At 36.7% G+C, this 13,996-nt stretch overlaps 1 protein-coding gene across 4 annotated transcripts in view; it reads left to right on the top strand.

Annotated features, from left to right (window-relative positions):
* Positions 1–13,996, top strand: part of PRORP (protein only RNase P catalytic subunit) — a 123,581-nt gene that overhangs the window by 51,396 nt on the left and 58,189 nt on the right. The gene's annotated exons all lie outside the window — the stretch shown is intronic.

The following is a 13,996-nucleotide window of genomic DNA, read 5'->3' on the forward strand; positions in this document are numbered from 1 at the left end:
AGTCATCTAAGATTCAGTGTTTTCATCCCTGGCAAGTAAGTGGCTCTTACAGGCAGGGCAAGAGTGAGAGATTAAAAAGTCTATGTAATAAAGGGCCAGTTCAGCCCTTTTTGTGTAACTTTTAGCTAACCTTCTCCTAGGTCTCTGCTCTTTGGGGTTACTCTATCTTGTCCCTGTGGATCACATCCCTCCATTTGAAATTTATCAACATATACTATTAAGAGATATTAATCATAACTCACATTTGTGTTTTTCCAAACATACTATGTTCATAAATTAACCTAAGCAGTTCTTTTTTTTGTAAGGTAAATTGTTTGTTCTGTCAATTTCTAAGTGTCCTAGTAGTTTCTAATAGGAATATCATTTTTTATAGCACTAGTGAGCAATTATTTTAATCCCCATTTTTACAGATTAGAAAATTAAGGTCAATTTTGTTCAGTAAATCCTTAGAAAGCAGTCATAACATCAAAAGTTGATTGTAGAGAGTTCCTGGGTTTCAGACTTGTGGCTCTTATTGCTGGCAATCTATGGCCGATCATCTGTAGTTAAACTATTATTTCTTAAAAATTACTGCCAACTTAAAAGCTTTTTCTCAGAGGTGCTGCTAGTCCAGTTTGACCATTTATACTCAAAAAAGCTTACAGGTACTAACGAAGGACAAGGTAGATTTATAGAAAATGTTTTGTATGCCTTTCCTTTACGTTTGTGCCTACATTTTTATGGTCAGGTATGTACTTTTTACTCCTTTATTATTAAAAAACACAAAAGTAAGTTGAAAATATTTCTATCTCTTAGGTACCTGAAGGGCCCTTTGAAGCAGTAACATTGACAAATGCAAAGCCAGAATAGGAAGCATGAAATTATTATCACTAATGCATGGTACAGCTCAGAATCAGAAGGGTTCATTCCCATCTAAACTGTGAGAATGAGAAGTTTCCTATTTGTTTACCTTCTATTTGACTTTCAGCTTCACACAGAGCACTAAAAATTGTCTTGCCAGAAATATATAGCCCAAATGGGAATAACTTATGCAGGTACCATGTTGAAGATGATGTAGTAAACACATCCCCCAGCATTGTGGGAGAAAAATGTGCACATTTTTCAAGATTTTTTCAGATTTTGGCAGAGAGGCAGAGAACAAATGATGGGCCAGGGAAATCATAGGCATCTGCCACTACTTTTAGCTTTTACTCTTAAAATAATTTAATGTAAGCCATAGTTTATGTGACAAGTAATTGCTATTACCCAGCTTTTCAGAGCACTGTTATGTGTGGTAGTGCACTGGCATTATATGTGGGAAATCTCAGCTTGGAGATTCAGAGATGCCACCTGAATAGCACTTAATAGCATTTTAAATAGCTTTAAAGTAGCATTTTAGTTTAGAAATTAAGAATGGCCATTCTGGAACCAGACTTTTTATATTCAGTCTACCACGTTTAATTGCTTTCATAGTTTGAGCAAGTTATTTAACCTATCTGTGCCTTAGTTTCCCAATCTGTAAAATAGGCATAATAATGGTACCCATCTCTTAAAGATGTAGTGAAGAATACTTGGCACATACTAAGTACCTAATAGGTGTAACTATTATTGTGATAACTATTCAAAGTAACTTCCCAAATGGAACCGTAATTCTTGCTTTCAGCTAACCCCTGTTTGGCAGTTTAAGATTTTCTCCTGTTGTGTCATCCATGTCAATGGAGCTAAAAGAAAATACAAATCTCTGCCTTAGTATTAGATTTAGTGTTACTGTTAGACTCTAGGTGAGGTACTCAAACAATACTTGATTGAGAATTGAAACCAGTACCATCAAAAACTTAAGAAAAATTTAAAATTTGATTTTAAGAAATGTTATTTTCTTAAGATTATAAAAGTAAGGCCTGTTCATTGTAGAAAATTTGGGAGTTACAGAAAAGAAAATCATATATAATCCTAACATTCAACAATAATCACTGTCAATGTTTTATTTCCTTGCTGTATTTTTCTATTTTTTTTTTTTACCTAATTGGGCTCCAACTGTGTAAATAATTATATATCTATATTTTAATTTACAGTTGTTGAAAGCTCTCAGTAAAAATGAAATTATAAAAAGAATAGGAGAAGTCATGTACTTTTTAAAAATATTTGAGATGGAAGGACCTTTGAAGCATATATAAAGTTCAGGAACCCTAATGGGAGGAATAGAGAAATTTGCTAGATAGTAAAAAATACTATTAACATTGTTTAAAAATAAAAACAAACTGAAAAAAAAATTATTTACAACACATGTGACAAAGGGCTAATTTCATGACTGTACCAAGGTCTCTTATAAGTCTATAAGAAAAAGATGAACCGTGCAGTAGAAAAGTGGCTTAACCCTATTCATAATTCTAGTTATGCAAATTAAAATGTTTATCTTCCAGACTGGCAGAGATTTAAAAGTTGGTAGTATCCAGTATTTTGAATGGTTTGGAGAGGTAGGGAAGAGGGTACCAGTACAATGTTTTTTTGGTGGGTGATTTGGCAATAACTTTGGATGCCTAAAATGTTGAAATTCTACTCTTAGAAATGAATATATTCACATTACTATATAAAGTTATGTGTCCAAATATGTTAGTTATAGCATTGTTTGTAAGCAGAAAAGTGTAATCAACCTAAATATCTGTCAATTTAGGACCTGATATATGTTGAAACATCTATTTTAAATGAATGAGGGAGATCTGTTTGTACTGATGTGGAATGATACCCAAAGTAAGTGTAAGAAAAAAGTTGAAGAGCAACAAATTGAATATAGCCCCACTTGTGTTAAAAGCAAACCAAAGGATTACCCATATATAAATGTTTGTTAGGTAACTTTGTATATGACTAGAAAATTTCTAGAAATTACACATAAAAACTTAACAATAGTTAACTTTAGGAGTTGGGGATAGAGTATAAGACAATAAGAGGGGGCTTCCCTGGTGGCGCAGTGGTTGAGAGGCTGCCTGCCAATGCAGGGGACATGGGTTCGTGCCCCGGTCCGGGAGGATCCCACATGCCGCAGAGTGGCTGGGCCCGTGAGCCATGGCTGCTGGGCCTGCGCGTCCGGAGCCTGTGCTCCGCAATGGGAGAGGCCACAGCAGTGAGAGGCCCGCGTACCGCAAAAAAAAAAAAAAAAAAAAAAAAAAAAGACAATAAGAGGATTTTAGTTTTTCATTTATGTTTTTAAAAGTTTCTTTACAATAAGTATATATTACTTTAAAATTAAAAAAAATCGCCATCAGGAAAAGTAAAAAGGCATTCTTGGTAAATATTCTAAAATAACTATCTTATGGATTACCACAATTTTTTAATCATTTCCCTGTTGGTGGGCATATTAGATTGTTTCTCATTTTTCACCATGGTAAATAATGCTTGGAAGAAGATCTCTTTGCATGTTTCAGATGATTTCCTGAGAATGGATTCCCAGAAATAGAACTCTTGAGTCAAAGGGTAAGGATATTTTTAAAGGTCTCACTATATATTGCCAAATTGCTTTCCAAAATGATTGTTGCAATTTATACTCCCACCAACAGTGTATAAAAGTACCCAAATAGAACACATTTCTTCAAAGTTGCTTATTACATGATTGCCTCAACTATTTAGTTGCATTTGTGCCATGAATCTGCTACGTGAAAAGCGCTGGACAGTTTTAACCCAGATTTCTTAGATCAAACATTTCTAAAATTTGTAAACAAAGTTTAATAAAATAACCCAGAAAGGAAATATTCTTGACCTTCTTATTTGTCCTCTTTCTCTCTCTCTTTTTTTTTTAACATCTCTATTGAAGTATAATTGCTTTACAATGGTGTGTTAGTTTCTGCTGTGTCACAAAGTGAATCAGCTATATGTATACATATATCCCCAAATCCCCTCCCTCCCACCCTCCCTATCCTACCCATCTAGTTGGTCACAAAGCACCGAGCTGATATCCCTGTGCTATGTGGCTGCTTCCCACTAGCTCTCTGTTTTACATTTGGTAGTGTATATATGTCCATGCCACTCTCTCACTTTGTCCCAGCTAACCCTTCCCCCTCCCCACGTCCTCAAGTCCATTCTCTATGTCTGTGTCTTTATTCCTGTCCTGCCCCTAGGTTCTTCAGAACCATTTTTTTTTCTTTTTTAGATTCCATATATATGTGTTAGCATATGGTATTTGTTTTTCTCTTTCTGACTTCACTCTTTATGACAGACTATAGGTCCATCCATCTCACTACAGATAACTCAGTTTCGTTTCTTTTTATGGCTGAGTAATATTCCATTATATATATGTGCCACATCTTTATCCATTCATCTGTTGACGGACACTTAGGTTGCTTCCATGTCCTGGCTATTGTAAATAGAGCTGCAGTGAACATTGTGGTACGTGACTCTTTTTGAATTATGGTTTTCTCAGGATATGTGGCCAGTAGTGGGATTGCTGTGTCATATGGTAGTTCTATTTTTAGTTTTTTAAGGAACCTCCATACGGTTCTCCATAGTGGCTGTATCAATTTACATTCCCACCAAGAGTGCAAGAGGGTTCCCTTTTCTCCACACCCTCTCCAGCATTTATTGTTGGCGGACTTTTTGACGATGGCCATTCTGACTGGTGTGAGGTGATACCTCAATGTAGTTTTGATTTGCATTTCTCTAATGATTAGTGATATTGAGCATCCTTTCATAATGTTTGTTGGCAATCTGTATATCTTCTTTGGAGAAATGTCTATTTAGGTCTTCTGCCCATTTTTGGATTGGGTTGTTTGTTTTTTAGGTATTGAGCTGCATGAGCTGCTTGTAAATTTTGGAGATTAATCCTTTGTCAGTTGCTTCAGTTGCAAATATTTTCTCCCATTCTGAGGGTTGTCTTTTCATCTTGTTTATGGTTTCCTTTGCTGTGCAAAAGCTTTTAAGTATCATTAGGTCCCATTTGTTTATTTTTATTTTTATTTCCATTTCTCTAGGAGGTGGGTCAAAAAGGATCATGCTGTGATTTATGTCATAGAGTGTTCTGCCTATGTTTTCCTCTTAAGTTTTATAGTGTCTGGCCTTACATTTAGGTCTTTAATCCATTTTGAGTTTATTTTTGTATATGGTGTTAGGGAGTGTTCTAATTTCATTCTTTTCCATGTAGCTGTCCAGTCTTCCCAGCACCACTTATTGAAGAGGCTGTCTTTTCTCCATTGTGCATTCTTGCCTCCTTTATCATAGATAAGGTGACCATATGTGTGTGGGTTTATCTCTGGGCTTTCCATCCTGTTCCATTGATCTGTATTTCAGTTTTTGTGTCAGTACCATACTGTCTAGTTTAGTGTAGCTTTGCAGTATAGTCTGAAGTCAGGGAGCCTGATTCCTCCAGCTCCGTTTTTCTTTCTCAAGATTGCTTTGGCTATTCAGGGTCTTTTGTGTTTCCATACAAATTGTGAAATTTTTTGTTCTAGTTCTGTGAATAATGCCATTGGTAGTTTGATAGGGATTGCACTGAATCTGTAGATTGCTTTGCGTAGTATAGTCATTTTCACAATGTTGATTCTTTCAATCCAAGAACATGGTATATCTCTCCATCTGTTTGTATCGTCTTTAATTTCTTTCATTGGTGTCTTATTTTTCTGTATACAGGTCTTTTGTCTCCTTAGGTAGGTTTATTCCTAGGTATTTTATTCTTTTTGTTGCAATGGTAAATGAGAGTGTTTCCTTAATTTCTCTTTCAGATTTTTCGTCATTAGTGTATAGGAATGCAGGAGATTTCTGTGCATTAATTTTGTAACCTGCTACTTTACCAAATTCATTGATTAGCTCTAGTAGTTTTCTGGTAGCATCTTTAGGATTCTCAATGTATAGTATCATGTCATCTGCAAACAGTGACAGCTTTACTTCCTTTCCTATTTGGATTCCTTTTATTTGTTTTTCTTCTCTGATTGCTGTGGCTAAAACTTCCAAAACTATGTTGAATAATAGTGGTGAGAGTGGGCAACCTTGTTTGTTTTTGATCTTAGTGGAAATGGTTTCAGGTTTTCACCATTGAGAACGATGCTGGCTGTGAGTTTGTCATATATGGCCTTTATTATGTTGAGGTAAGTTCCCTCTATGCCTACTTTCTGGAGGGTTTTTATCATAAATGGGTGTTGAATTTTGTTGTAAGCTTTTTCTGCATCTATTGAGATGATCATATGGTTTTTCTCCTTCAGTTTGTTAATATAGTTTATCACATTGATTGATTTGTGTATATATTGAAGAATCCTTGCATTCCTGGAATAAACCCCACTTGATCATGGTGTATGATCCTTTTAATGTGCTGTTGGATTCTGTTTGCTAGTATTTTCTCTCTCTTAGTACAGTTGCCTTTAAGTGTACACAAAGGAAAGATTAGGAATCTTAGTTCTAGAATTTTTCATCTTTGTGTGAAGTTTCCAGGTTTTTTTCTGTGGAATAATGTACAGGTCATTTATATTTTTTCCATGGACCCTCTACATATAATATGTGACAAATTCTTCTTGGTCCTTTTCTATTAATGGTCAATTATGTATCCAGCATTGTTCTCTGTAAGTTCATAAATTAGAAAAGACCATTTTTACATTCATTATTTAGGGAGTAACACCTTGATCACACATCTTGATCTCAGAGCCTACAGTTTAGGGGTGATAGTGACTTAAGGAGCTAAAAATAAGTTCTGGATGTGAACTTATTTTCTCAGTTTTCATATGCACTTTTTTATATTTTAATTTTTTTTGAAATCAGATTATGTCTTATAATTCATGTCAGTAGGAACTTGCCAGTCACCATGTAGAGTTGAGACTTACTGGTGTTTGTCATTGCCTGGGAATGTGCAAATTTAGCTGTGCACAGCTATGTCTGTTCATCCACTTGTGACCTCAGTTGAGTTAGTTGTATTGGCAGCTCCACACGCTGTTTAATTTTAACCTTAATCTTAACTTTAAGTATTTGCTGAGGGTTTTCTAACCATGCAGTAAAAGGTGGTGGTAATTGACACGTTTCTCAGAATAACGTACAGAATTTTAAAGCAAGGAGAGGTTGTTAAAACTGATTTTTGCAGAATGGCATAATTCATTGAAAGAAAAAGCAATAATCAAATATGAAATGCAGGTAAACCCCCAGTATTCTTCACTCTGTTTTTGCTGTTGGTCTTAAAAGTGATACAAAAGTAAAGGTGAAGAACACAGGTTCTCAGGAGAGTAGTATGTATGTTACATGTCATAGAGCTGCTATGGCCAAAAGTAATTCAGAAGAGCCTTTAACTCAGATATGAAGATTCCTATTTAAATGTTACTTGTGAGTCTGAAAAAAAAATACGGCATGGAACTATATGATTAATATATGATTTTGTTTGTTACTGAAAAAGAAAACTTTTTTTGTTTTTTGCTTAAAAGTTATTACTAAATCCATGGTCATCTTGTAGTTTCTGGTGTCTTAATACCATTAGAGGATATACTGAATGGAACTGGAGATTGTAAAGTCCCCGACTATATTTCACTTTTGACACAGTTTAGGGTTTTGATCAAGTATTGTGTCATTTCTTTAGTACCTACATTGAGGTATAATTCATAAGCCATAATATTCATCCTTTTAAAGTGTACAGTTCAGTGAGTTTTAGTACAGTGAGCCCTCTGAATCTGCTGGTTCTGCATCTTCAGATATGGAGGGCCAACTATGCCATTTTTATACAAGGGACTTGAACATCCATGGCTTTTGGTATCTACCAGGGGTTCTGGAACCAATCCCCACTGGATACTAAGGGACAACTGTGTATTTACAGAGTTTTGCAATCATTATTGCTATCAAATTCCAGAATATTTTTCATTCCCCTCAAAGTAACCCCATACCCTTTAGTGGTCACTCTCAATTCCTTTCTCCCCTTACCCTTGGTAACCACTAATCTATTTTCTGTCTTCATGGATTTGCCTATTCTAGACATTTCATATTTTCACTTAGCATGCTTCCAAATTTCATCCATATTGTAGCATGAATCAGTGCTTCACTACTTTTTTAAAAATATTTATTTATTTATTTGGCTGTGTTGGGTCTTAGTTGCAGCACACAGGATCTTCGTTGAGGCACATGGACTTCTCTCTAGCTGTAGCACGTGGGCTCTAGAGCGCACGGGCTTAATTGCCCTGCAGCATGTGGGATCTTAGTTCCCCGACCAGGGATCGAACCCTCATCCCCTGCATTGGAAGGTGGATTCCTAACCACTGGACCACCAGGGAAGTCCTCGTACTTCATTACTTTTTATTGCTGAATGATGTTCCCTTGTATGGATATGCCACATTTTATTTATCTCTTCATTAGTTTGTGGAGATTTGGATTATTTCCACTTTTTGGCTATTAAGAATAATGCTACTGTGAACACTTCATGTACATGTTTTGTGTGAGCGTGTTTTCAGTTCTCTTGGGTATATACCTAAGCAGTGGAATTTCCAGGTCATATGGAAGTTCTCTGTTTAACCTTTTAAGGAACTGCCAAACTGCCAAAGCAGCTGCACCATTTTACATTTCCACCAGCAGTATATAAGATTCCAGTTTCTCCACATCCTTACCAACACTTGTTATTACCAGTCTTTTTTATTATAGCTATCCTAGTAGGTATGAAATGGTATCTCGTTGTAGTTTTGATTTGCATTTCCTAATGGTGTATGATGTTGAGCATTTTTCATGTGCTTATTGGCCATTTATATATCTTCTTTGGAGAAATGTCTATTAAAATCCTTTGCTTATTTTTTTAATAGTGTTACTTGTCTTTTTATTGAGTTGTAATTTTTTCATGTATTCTGAAAACTAGGGCTTTATCAGATATATGATTTGCAAATATTTTCTCCCATTTGGATTTTCTTTCCAGTCTCTTGATGGTATCCTTTGAAGCACAAAAGTTTTTAATTTTGATTAAGTCCAATTTGTCTTTTTTTTTTGCCTGTTGTTTGTGTCCTATCTAAAGAAATCATTGCCTGGGACTTCCCTGGTGGTCCAGTGGTTAAGACTCTGTGCTTCCACGCAGGGGGCTCAGGTTCAGTCCCTGGTTGGGAACCTAAGATCCCACATGCCACTCTGTGTAGCGTGCATGCATCAATCAATCAATCCATCATTACCTAATCCAGGATCATGAAGATTTATGCCTATCTTTTCTTCTAAAGTTTTATAGTTTTAGCTCTTGAATTTATAGTGTCTGCATTTTTTAAAAACATCTTTATTGTAGTAAAATTGTTTTACAATGCTGTGTTAGTTTCTGCTGTATCACAAAGTGAATCAGCTATACGTATACATATATCCCCATATCTCCTCCCTCTTGTGTCTCCCTCCCACCCTCCCTATCCCACCCCTCTAGGTGGTCACAAAGCACTGAGCTGATCTCCTTGTGCTATGTGGTTGCTTCCCACTAGCTATCTATTTACATTTTAGTGTCTGCATTTTTAGAGAAACAATCTTTTTTTTTTAAATTGAAGTATAGTTGATTTGCGATGTTGTGTTAGTTTCCGATATATAGCTAAGTTATTCAGTTATATATGTATATATTATTTTTCAGATTCTTTTCCATTGTAAGTTATCACAAGATATTCAATATAGCTCCCTGCGCTGTACAGTAGGACCTTATTGTATATCTATTTTATATATAGTAGCTTGTATTTGCAAATCCCAGACTCCTAATTTATCCCCTGTCCCCCTTTGGTAACATAAGTTTGTTTTCTATGGCTGTGAGTCTGTTTCTGCTTTGTACATAAGTTCATTTGTATCATTTTTTAGATTCCATATATGAGTGATATCATATGATATTTGTCTTTGTCTGACTTAGTATGATAATCTCTAGATTCATCCATGTTGCTGCAAATGGCATTATTTCATTCTTTTTTGTGGCTGAGTAGTATTCCACTGTATATATGTACCACATCTTTTTTATCCATTCATCTGTCGATGGACACCTAGGTTGCTTCCATGTCTTGGCTATTGTAAATAGTGCTTCTGTGAACATTGGGGTACATGTATCTTTTCAAATTAGAGTTTTCTCCAGATGTATGCCCAGGAATGGGATTGCTGGATCATATGGTAACTCTATTTTCAGTTTTTTAAGGAACCTCCGTACTGTTTTCCATAGTGACTGCACCAATTTATATTCCCACCAACAGTAGGAGGGTTCCCTTTTAAAGAAGCAATCTTCAATAGATGGTAAACCAACATAATTTAGAGTATAGTGAGATTTAGACAGGACTAGCCTCGACCCTTTCTAATTCATCTGTTGAACCTTTAGTAAATCTGGGCAAAATAAGACTTGTTACTCACCTTGTAGATGTTTTTCACGTGTTAAGTGTATTCTGCTTTTCAAAAATATTTATTTGGTTGCAGTTTTTCAGAAGAAGAAAGGTTTTGGTTTGTATTTTTATTTTTGAGAAGAGGGAAGGGTTCTGAGTGACTGGCAGGTTAATTATTGATATATAGCTTCCATTTTGAGAAGAACAGTTAGAGCTTCTTAGCAGGGAGTTACAATGTAGAATCAGTTACTGTTTATTGAGCAACTGTTCCATGCCAGATACTGTTTTAAGATGTGAGGGTATGTCTATAGGCTGATAAATGCTACGAATGCTGGGACATGATTAGGCTGATGGTTATGTAATCTAAACAAGAAATTCATAGTATATTTTGCATCTTGTTGTCTCTTGAGAGTGATTCTTGTGTTTGTGTATGATTCTTTTCTTAAAAATCTACTTGGAATGTAAAAATGGAGAATAATGTTTACCCAAAATACATGGGATAAGAATTTTTTTTAAAAAATTTTAAGTATTGCAAAATGGTTTTGTTACATTCAGTTCTCCAGAACATGTTGTAATTTGGGAGAAACAATGACTAGATTAGAAAGTGTTAGGTATGAACCCTTGTACAGCACTTGAGCCAACCTTTATGTAGCACTTAGACTAACATTCCTTTTTCATTACCTGCAAGGTGTAGTGTTTTGGATTTTCTTGAATCTGATTTTTTTTCTTTTAATTTAATAAACTATGTTTTTGGAGCAGCATGGATTTTTTTATGAACAGCCATCTCCCAACAACTTGTTATTTGGGCTCTTACAAATACTTTTGAGAAAAGCACTGCATAATGAGAGGTAGAAATTAAATTGTATCCATATTTTTTTAAGCTCAAGTGAGTGAGTAATTGGCACCACCATCCTCCAAGGATTGTAACCTCAACTGCTCTTTTTCACTAGCCCCACATCCAGTTGACTGACAAGTTTTAATGGTCATGATTCCCAAATATATCCTGTAATCTAATCACTTCTTTCTATCTCTATTAACATCATCTCTCACCTAAACTCCTAAGTGGCCTCCTTGCTTTTTCATCCTTGCCTCATTGACTTTGCAGGATACTTAGGATAAAATCCAAGTTCCTTATCATGGATTATAGTACTTTTCATCATCTGATCTTTACCTCTGTTTTCAGCCTCATCTCTTTTTTTTCTCTTTGCCTTTCACTGAATTATAGACACACTAGAATTTTTCCTGTTCCTCAGACATTCCAAACTTGTTCCTTCCTCAAGATCTTTGTACTTGGTATTCCTTCAGCCTTTAATGTGTTTCCTTCTTCAAACAGTTGGATCATTATCAGCATCTCAAAGATCTTCCCTGATTCTTCTAAAGTAACCCCACTCTGCTCACCCAACCTCTGCCTGTATTTTCAGTTACAACAACCTTATTTGTTTCTATGGTGGATTAAAAATGGCCACAGTTTCTTTGCAGTTTCTCTCATCATGAGATGGAGTCTGTTTCCCCATCTTTTCAATCTGGGGTTGCCTTATGACTTGCCTTGTGAATGTAGCAGAAGTGACATTGTGGGACTTGGGCTCAGAAGGCCATGCAGCTATGCTGTTACTCTTTAGGAACTACACCTTATAAATAAGCCAAGGTTAGTCTCATTGAGGAGGAGATGCCGCATGGAGAGAGAGAGAGGGGGGTTGGGGGAGAGAGAGAGAGAACTCAGCCTTCCCAACTAAGGCTCCAGATGTATGAGTAAAGTCATCTGGGACCGACAACCTCCAGGCAGCCTGCCAAATGATTGTGAGCACATGAATGAGCCTCGCCTATACCACGTGGAACAGAATAACGTCCAGCTGAGCCCAACCCAAATTGCCAACCCATAGTATTGTGAGAAAGTAAGAGATTATTTTAATCCAAGTTTTTGAGTGATGTATCACACAGCAGTAGATAACTGATTTAATTCCTTCATAGCACTTAGTATCTATAATTACCTATACATTTCTCTGTTAACTTTGTTACTGTCCTCCATTACAATGCAAATGCCCTGAGATTGAAGATCTTGTGTACCTTGCTTGCTGTTTTATCCTCAGCACTGAGAAAAGGGCCTTGAACATCATAAGTGCTCAGGAGATGCTTAGTGAATGACTGAAAGAATGAACAAATAGATATACAGTAATTCATATAACCTGTTAGAAATAACTTATCTGCTTTTCAGGATTAACTGAAAACTTCTTTAATTTTATTCTTGGCAGCTTACTTCATGTAGTAGCTATGTGACCTAGGCTAAGTTACTTAACCTCCTGGTTCCTATGTGATGATTAAATGAGCTAATCCTTGAAAAGCACTATTGCAGTGCCTGGCACATAGTCCAATAAATGCAAAAGAAAGGGCTTCCCTGGTGGCGCAGTGGTTAAGAATCCCCCTGCCAATGCAGGGGACACAGGTTCGAGCCCTGGTCCGGGAAGATCCCACATGCCACGGAGCAACTAAGCCCGTGTACCACAACTACTGAGCCTGTGCTCTAGAGCTCGTGAGCCATAACTACTGAGCCCGCGTGCCACAACTACTGAAGCCCACGCGCCTAGAGCCCATGCTCCGCAACAAGAGAAGCCACCGCAATGAGAAGCCCACATATCACAACGAAGAGTAGCCCCCGCTCGCTGCAACTAGAGAAAGCCCGTGCACAGCAACGAATACCCAACGCAGCCAAAAAAATAAAAAAAAGAGAAGAAAAATGCAAAAGAAAAAAACCACAATAACCCTGTGAGTTCATTTAGTTGTCTATGGTCTTAACTCTGTAGAAATAAAAGCATAGTAGTTTTTTATGATGTGTTTAGTCTCCTAATTTAAATAACTGACCATCTACTCTTGTAGTTTTTTCAGTTTGGGGTCTTCATGCTTTTTTTTTTAACATCTTTATTGGAGTATAATTGCTTTACAATGTTGTGTTAGTTACTGCTGTATCACAAAGTGAATCAGCTATACGTATACATATATACCCATATCTCCTCCCTCTTGCGTCTCTCTCCCACCCTCCCTATCCCACCCCTCTAGTTGGTCACAAAGCACTGAGCTGATCTCCCTGTGCTATGCCGCTGCTTCCCACTAGCTATCTATTTTACATTTGGTAGTGTATATATGTCCATGCCACTCTCTCACTTCGTCCCAGCTTACTCTTCCCCCTCCCCGTGTCCTCATTCATTCTTTTTGAACTGATGCTTAGAACCTAAACTTGAGTCTCTAAATAAATAGCTAACTTCTCTGTAGAGTAAGTAAATGAGAAATATATTAACAATATAGAGAAAACAAAAGACAAACTGTATTAGTCAGGATAGGCTAGGTAATGCTGCAGTAATAAACTCAAAATTTCATTGGCTTTAAATGAATTATTTTTTTGTTCATGCTATATGTCCATTTTAGGTCATCTTTGTCATCACCATTCTCATTCCAGGACCCAGAATAACTTTTTGATATGTTACCAGTCACTGTGGCAGAGGGAAAAGGGAAAGTGGTGAAGCACATACTGACTCAAAGCTTCTGCTCAGATATGATACCAGTTAATACAGGTTACATAGCTACACCTGAGTTCAGCAGCATAGGAAAGGCCATCCTACCATGCGCCTGGAAGGAGAAAGAGGATTAGTATTTTTTTTTTTTTTTTTTTTTTTTGCGGTATGTGGGCCTCTCACTGTTGTGGCCTCTCCCGTTGCGGAGCACAGGCTCCGGACGCACAGGCCCAGCGGCCATGGCTCACGGGCCCAGCCGCTCCG

The sequence above is a fragment of the Mesoplodon mirus genome (genome assembly GCF_964341445.2).
Source record: "Mesoplodon mirus genome assembly, chromosome: 4".
NCBI classification, from domain to species: Eukaryota; Metazoa; Chordata; class Mammalia; order Artiodactyla; family Ziphiidae; genus Mesoplodon; species Mesoplodon mirus.